General features: G+C 44.0%; 1 protein-coding gene across 2 annotated transcripts in view; it reads left to right on the forward strand.

Moving 5' to 3' along the window:
- The first annotated feature begins 1,102 nt into the window (after window positions 1-1,102).
- LOC144600212 (arf-GAP with Rho-GAP domain, ANK repeat and PH domain-containing protein 3-like) overlaps window positions 1,103-7,995 on the forward strand; it is a 169,488-nt gene continuing 162,595 nt past the window's right edge. For both annotated transcript variants that reach the window (XM_078411736.1, XM_078411737.1), the window contains exon 1: window positions 1,103-1,307. The gene's annotated coding sequence lies outside the window, so the exon portion shown is untranslated. The remainder of the gene's footprint in view (window positions 1,308-7,995) is intronic.

Genomic DNA, 7,995 nt, shown 5'->3' on the forward strand with positions numbered 1-7,995 from the left:
TGTAGTCAGCATCTCCGGAGAAAAGGAATAGGTGACATTTCAAGGTCGAGACCATTCTTCAGAGAAATATCTCGACCTGTTCCTTTTCTCCAGAGATGCTGCCCAACCCGCTGAGTCACTCCGGCTCTTTGTGTGTATTATCAGTGCAAACCAGCATCCACAGTTCCTTCCTACACACTTTCCACATCCAGTGTGTGTGTACTCAGTGGTCTTAAGAGCTTGATTCCAAGTTGAATCTTTCAATCAATCAGTAAAGTCTTTGAATCCGCGCAGATCAGATCAGCTAATCTGGTCACACACACACACATTTAGTTTAAGATGGATGAGTGGACAATGGGTCAAGGCTTTTCAAAGATAAAATTGCAGGAAGTCACACAGGAAACGACAGAGGAAGAAAGACGTTAGTGTATTTTGAAGCTGTAACGTCAGACCCGTTAAATCCAACCCTTCCTATTCCTGTGTCAGATACCCCACTTCTTAATTTCTTGACGTTGCCCGAGAATTTGGGTGCAGCTAATACAAAGAAAGCAGCGACGTCCAATCCCCAGTGTGAGGGAAAAAAAGCCAGCTGTCACTTTAATTCTCCACCGCTCAAGGTTTGACCACTTTGGACAAGCGTCGCTGCGAGGTGCGAGGTGAACTTGTACAACACCCGCCTCATCTTCCCACCGAACTCATCACATCACAACACAACACCGGATCAAACAGCAAACAGATGGCTCCCATTTACACCCCCGCTCATCCCATTTTTTCCCTTTCACCTCTTCTTCCATAAGCACCTTTCTTAGGCTGCCACCTGTTTCGTTATTTCGTTACTTAGTTCGTTATTCAACGTCTGCAATGTATTTATCATTGACATTTCCTTTTCATGTTTTCTCCTCCCACTCACATCTATTCTCCGCCCCTCGAGAGTTGTCCCCACCCACTATTCTCCAACGCTCTAACACCCTCCACTGCTGTAGCCTTTATTCCTGCAGATTTTGACATGTTTTGCAAACATTCGTTGACTTTTTTCACTGCTTGGAGGCCAGTGGAAGATTTAATTAAAAAAAACAAAACAGGGTGCATTGGGAGTGGGTTGGGACTTTCTGCCTGGGTTGGATGTTCTGTCACCAGCCTCTGCTCCTCCTCCTTACAGCAGCTGATCTCAGACCAGACTCGCCTCGCCGGGACAAGTCGCACACTTGCCGACTATTCAAGTCACACGAACTGCACAGAGTGAGGGAGACGTCCCGCAGCACAGAGGAGAAAATAAGTAAGGAGTTTCCAACGCCTCCTCCAGGAACTGCAGGGAAAGTGTACAGAAGGTATGGCAATTCCTAAATAACTTTGATTCTTTAAACAAAAACAAAAATCTTTCATTGAGAGTGGTTTTCAGACACGGGAACCTGAATTGGAGGAAAGATGTGACCATTCAGTTCGGCTCACCTTGTTTATAAATCAAGCACACGTTAACTTATTACAACTTGGGCTTTCGATAACACTGTGCAATTGAGAGTGGTGCGCCAAGACTGTGTTTCAGGCCAGGACGTGTTCATTCTAAAGTGATTGAGAGTTCAAATCTCGCTGCTGGCTATTGGGAACTTGAGGTTGTCTGATTAGAAACAAAGTGCAGTGTTCACAGCCTATCTCTCGTTCATCGTTTTTGACTGGTCTCCTTGTGTTTAGGAATATGACACATAATGGACTGGTTGTGCCTTTGGGGGTTTATGTACTTCTGCCCATTAGGCTTAACTGGGATGTGTCCCCAAGTTATCGAGTTTCTTCATACGGCGACCAAGAAGGGCTGCATTGAAGGAATGGTTTAGGTTTATAATTGGCACATGTACCAAAATACAGGGAAAAGCTTTGTTTTGCATGCTACCCAAACAGATCAGATGTACCACACATAGATACAATCAGTGCAACGCACAACAGGCAGAGCAAAGGGGTAGGTACAGAGTGCAGAATATAGTTTACAGCATTGTAGTGCATTGTAGCACAACAGTTCCTTAGAAAAAGTCCAATGTCCACAATTGGGTAGAGGTGAATTGAACAGTACCCTAGTTTATGGAAAGACCTTCCAGAAGCTTGGTAACAGAGCGGAGGAAGCTGTTCCTGAGTCTGGCGGTGTACAGTTTCTAGTTTCTATGTCTTCTGCTGGATGGGAGCAGGGAGAAAAAAGAATGACTGGGAGTGGACCAAGTCTTTGATTATGTTGGCTGCGTTTCCGAGATAGCGTGAAGTGTCGATGGAGTCAAAGCGAGTTGTCTGGTCTGTGTGATGAAGTGGGCTACATCGACAACTCTTTGCAATGTTGTACAGTCTTGGGCCGAGCTGTTCCCAAACCAAGCTGTGACGCAACTCAATAGTTTGCTTTCTATAAGATAGACACAAAAGGCTGTAATAACTCGGGGGAAAAGGGAGTGGGTTTGTGGTGGAGGAAGGGAGGCGGCTGATTGAGCCTTGTACACTACCATGCTTCCTGAAGCAAATAACTAGCTCCATTGTCTTGCTGACATTGAGGGAGAGGTTATTGTCTTGACACCATGTCACTAAGTTCTCTATCTCCTTCTTGTACTTCACTTTGTCACAGATCATGAGTCCTCAACACAGTGGTGTTGTATGCAAATGTTTAGATGGAATTAGAGCTGAATTTAGCTGTGCAGTCGTAAGTGTAAAGGGCAGTGCAGAAGGGCACTGTGGTCCATTGGTGAAACAAGGCTTTGGAGATCTGTACTAATGTCAAGGATAGCATGTGATAGAACTGGAAACTTGTGTGTGTGTGTGTGTGTGTGCTGTTATGTTCCAGAGTTTGTTTGGGACATTTTTGGTTTAGTTTATAGAAACAGCATGGAAAAAAGGCACCTCAGCCCATCACATCCAGGCCGATCATTGATCACCCATCTATGTTGTCTCCCCCATCCCTCTCTCCCATCCCTCTCTCCCATCCCTCTCTCCCATCCCTCTCTCCCATCCCCCTCTCCCATCCCCCTCTCCCATCCCCCTCTCCCATCCCCCTCTCCCATCCCCCTCTCCCATCCCCCTCTCCCATCCCCCCTCTCCCATCCCCCTCTCCCACCCCCCTCCCCACCCCCCTCCCCCACCCCCCTCTTCCCCCACCCCTCTCCCTCTCCCCCCCCCCTCCTCCCCCTCTCCCCCTCCCTCTCCCCCTCCCTCTCCCCCCACCCCTCTCCCTCTCCCCCCCTCCCAGGTATTAAGTGCCCCATGATGAGAAGCATCCACTTTTCCCTCCATTTGGAGAAATGACTGTACATCACTACTGTTTCCTGTGACTTCACTAGTTTTCTATCTATGCTTCTGCTTACATTTTATACTGCGGCCCTCAATCAAATTCAGCATGAAACAACTCTCTTGCATGTGTTTAGAAGAAAAAAAAAGAGATAAAGTGCTGGAGTAACTCAGCAGGTCAGGCAGCTTCTCTGGAGGACATGGATAGATGACATTTCAGGTCAGGACTCTTCTTCAGAAAGGTCTCTTGTGTGTAAGTAGCTCTCTCTGTGGTACCGTGTGTAAAAGCACTGAGATACAGTAACAGGACTGACAATGCACTGCTTTAAGTTAAATGATCTTGGCTGGTCTTTCTTGCTGCATTCTTGTACAATGCTCTAGGGTAGGAGGTGGAATACCAAATTGAGCACCAAGGAACGTTTAACCATATTAAGATGCTGTGTAAATTTGTTGTGGTTGCAGTGTGGTCCAGCCCAAGTCAAGTCATCCGGGCAAGTTATACCATGTGGTGCAAAAAATAGAATGGAAACAGAGTGCAGAATATAGTGTTACAGCTGCAGAGAAAGTGCAGATTTTTTTTAAAGTGCAAGGTATGCAACAAGGTAGATTGGAAGGTTGGGAACTCCCCCTTGGCACATGACAGGTCCATTCAAGAGTCTGCTAACAGCAAGGAAGAAGTTTTCGTGAATCTGGCGGTATGCATTATTTTCTTTTCAAAGTGTATGCATGTGTTTTTTTGGCAATACTTTCTAGCAGATCAGGTTCATTTGTTTTGTAAAACAGCCACAAGCCAATGGTGAGCCTCTTGTTCCGCTTTTGTCCCATGAGTCATTTTTCAGCGAGTTTTAACAAAAAATATTTAACGCTGCCATTGGCATTGCAACAGAAGCAATATGGAACCGTGTGGGAACTCGGCCTCCAAATCCATGTATGAAACAAAACATGTATCAACAGGGGCATTAATAAATGCCAAGGGAAAACGAATTTTAAATAACCATGGTGTGAAATTTACGGTCGAGTACAACCCTTTCATTCAAAATCTTGCACGAAGAGCAAACACATTAACCCAAACTTAAGGGGTTAGTAAAACAGGAACCAGCCTTGGAGAGCATCACCCTTGCAATAGCTTGAAAGAAGAACTGTAGGATCTGCAGAGAAAACTGAACCAGAGAGAAAGAATTGCTGTCTGGCTTCTGCAATTACATTTTTCATTGAAGAATGACAATTTTTAGCTGGTTGTGATACTTTTTCAGAGCTATAGATAGCCTGGCAGACATTACTGTTCAATTCAGGATTGGATGAATTTTGATCAGAGAGGTAGTGGAAAATCAACTGTTTTGATCCAAAGCTGAGAATTATTAGCAATTGACTGATTTTTGATTGGCAATGTTTGACGGTGGTGTTAACTGACCAAGGCAGGTGTTGCAAGTTATATTGCGTGCAGTTTAAAGTCAGCCCAAGTCGTTGTCTGTCCATTTCCCTTCACAGATGCTCTCTCGTCCACTGGGTTCCTACAGTTTCTGTACTTTGTTTCTACTTTGTTTTCACTTGAGGTAGAAGACAGCTAGCTACCCACATAATTTGCCGGTCATAAAAGAAGTTTTGAAAAGCCCAAGGAGTAATGTCTTCACTTTTAATGAGACTGTACTGGATCTTTTAATTGTGCTCTGGAGCAAAGAAATTTGAAAAGAGATTTAACAGAAGTGAAAAAGCTCGCAACAAGGTAAACTGTGAGAAGTATTTCCATGAGAGGACACAGAGAACAGAGACCTAGAGTGGTGGACAGTGAGAGAGGAAGGATGTGAAGGATAAGCAGCAAACTTTGGTGGTCTGGAACTCAGTGGAAACAGTCAGCCAGGGCTTTAAAAAATAAAATAAATTGAATGGGCACTTGAAGGAAAATAATTCACAGAAACGAGAGAAAGAAGAGTGTGAGTGGATATCTTCACGAGGAGCCAGTGTGGACTCTAGTCCTTCTGTGAATCTGATGCCATGCAGATTTATCACCATTTCCTTTTGCAGAATTTCTGACAAAACATGATATTCGGTTTACTGAAAAGGGATGGACTTGTGGCAGGGCTGTTTTTACAGCATTATGGGCCCCCGGGCAAAGCAGTGTACTGGGGCCCCTACCGTTACTCTCCCCCACCCCCCTTTCCCTACCAGCCCCCCCCTGTCGTGCCGACGAAAAGCACTTACCGAAAAGCAGTTAGCGATGGACTTGGGGTGCTACATTGTTGCGAAAAGCACTTACAGATCGCTGTGAGAAGCACTTAGTGACCAAAAATGTTGCGAAAAAAGCACTTATTGAACCTACATTTTTAAAGTAGTATTTATTTATTGCAAGTCATTTAACATACACAGATCAGCATGGGGCCCCTATGCTCGTGGGCCCCCGGGCAAGTGCCCATCAGGCCCATGCGTTAAGACGGCCCTGACTTGTGGGAGGCTAGGTCAGTGCTCATGAGAAAGAGAGAGAAGGCTGATTTATGACTACACGGCAGTCACTTAGCTTGTATTGCAGTGACAGATATAGCAAAGTGTATGAAGTGGAGAAGCCATGGTATTTCGTTTTGAACTGGTAACTCGGGGTAAATCTGTATTAGTTTAGTTTTATTTTATAGAGATACAGTGCGAAATCATATCATATCATATCATATATATACAGCTGGAAACAGGCCTTTTCGGCCCACCAAGTCCGTGCCGCCCAGCGATCCCCGCACATTAACACTATCCTACACCCACTAGGGACAATTTTTACATTTACCCAGCCAATTAACCTACATACCTGTACGTCTTTGGAGTGTGGGAGGAAACCGAAGATCTCGGAGAAAACCCACGCAGGTCACGGGGAGAACGTACAAACTCCTTACAGTGCAGCACCCGTAGTCAGGATCGAACCTGAGTCTCCGGCGCTGCATTCGCTGTAAAGCAGCAACTCTAAATCAGGCCCATTGACCTGCCAAGTCCGTGCCAACCTGTGATCCCCGCACACCAACACTATCCTATGCGCAAGGGACAATTTTACAAAGCCAACTAGCCGACAAACCTGTAGGTCTTTGGAGAGTGGAAGAAACCGGAGCATCCGGAGAAAACCCTCGCAAGTCACTGGGAGAATGTACAAATGCCATACAGACAGCACCTGCAGTCAGGATCGATCGAGCCCAAGTCTCTGGCGCTGTCAGGCAGCACTCTACCACTGCCCTATTTTTGTTAAAATCCAAAATTGTTAACTTTGGTCTTCCCACTCCAATGTGACTGCATACTTTGTCGCATGTAACTTTAAGGAAGTAGATAACTTTTGTCCTATTCATTACTTAGTGTTGATTGTAGCAATTTTGCATCTCTGTCGGGTTGAATTGGCTGAATTCCATCTGGCTTTGTTCCCATAATTGAGTTTTGTGAAACTATCGGCACGCCCTCTTTTCACCTCCCACACAAGAGGCACCCAACGATGAAACAGCAAAATGTGTCAAGCATTTTGTCAGTGAGACTTCACTATTCTGTGCTACCATTAACAGTTGCAAAATAATTTATGAAATTATATTTTATTCTTCAATACTGGGTCTGGAGGAACGAACAATCAGGGACAGTACTTTTGCTGGAGTTTGCAACAGTAGGAAGAGGCCTTCAATACTGGTCTGGAGGAACTAACAATCAAGGACAGTGTTTGCAACAGTAGGAAGAGGTTTTAAAATGAATATTGATGCAAATGCACCTTCTAATATCAAATGGATTTAAATAACGCAAACATTTTACCTTTGCTAATTTGTTATCTTGTAACCCATCGAGCTAGTCATTTTTAGTTATTTTGAGACTGGAAAGATAAGAATCTGCAAGGAGTTAACATGAAACAAAATTGCTGGCATGGGGTTATCTGTTGTTATGACTGTGATCACAGCTTTGTGGTATTTGGTGTTGTGTTTAGAACTTAGCTGAGATGGCTAGCACTGGCAGCTAATACATTTGCAAATTTAAAAGTTTGTAAGTTATAGAAGCAAAATTAGGCCTTTTGCCTATCAAGTCAATTCCGCCATTCAATCAAGGCTAATCTATGATTTCCTCTCAACCCCATTCTCCTGCCTTCTCCCCAAAACCCTGACACCTTGTATAAGATGTTGGCATTTAGAATATTGTGTTCAGTTCTGGGCACCATGTTATAGGAAAGATATTGTCAAGCTTGAAAGGGTTCAGAGAATATTTAGGAGGATGTTGCCAGGACTAGAGGGTCTGAGCTATAGGGAGAGGTTGCCTAGATCTGGGTCTCTATTCCTTGGAGTGCAGGAGGATGAGGGATGATCTTATAGAGGTGTATAAAATCATGAGAGGAATAGATCGGATAAATGCACAGAATCTCTTGCCCAGAGTAGGGGAATCGAGGGCCAGAGGAGATCGGTTCACGGTGAAGGGGAAAAGATTTAATAGGAATCTGAGGGGTGATTAGCGATCATAATAACTTGCTTTATAAATCCAAAGGACACAAATTGTAATACAATAAGACTTTGATCCCAATAAATTTAGAGTTTAGTTTAGTTTAGAGTAGGGGCCTCCAAACTTTTCAGCATGAGGGCCACATTATATATTTGGCACATTGTTTGTGGGCCGTAGATAAAAAATAAAGAAGTGTGAATTTTATAAATTTAATGAACTCAAAAAAGTTTAGACTAGGTTACGTTAGATTAGATTAGGAAAGGTTAAACTAGGTTAGGTTAGATTAGTTTACATTATGTTTATATGGCCTAAATATAAATAATATTCACTTTT

Source organism: Rhinoraja longicauda, chromosome 14, assembly GCF_053455715.1.
Source record: "Rhinoraja longicauda isolate Sanriku21f chromosome 14, sRhiLon1.1, whole genome shotgun sequence".
NCBI classification, from domain to species: domain Eukaryota; kingdom Metazoa; phylum Chordata; class Chondrichthyes; order Rajiformes; family Arhynchobatidae; genus Rhinoraja; species Rhinoraja longicauda.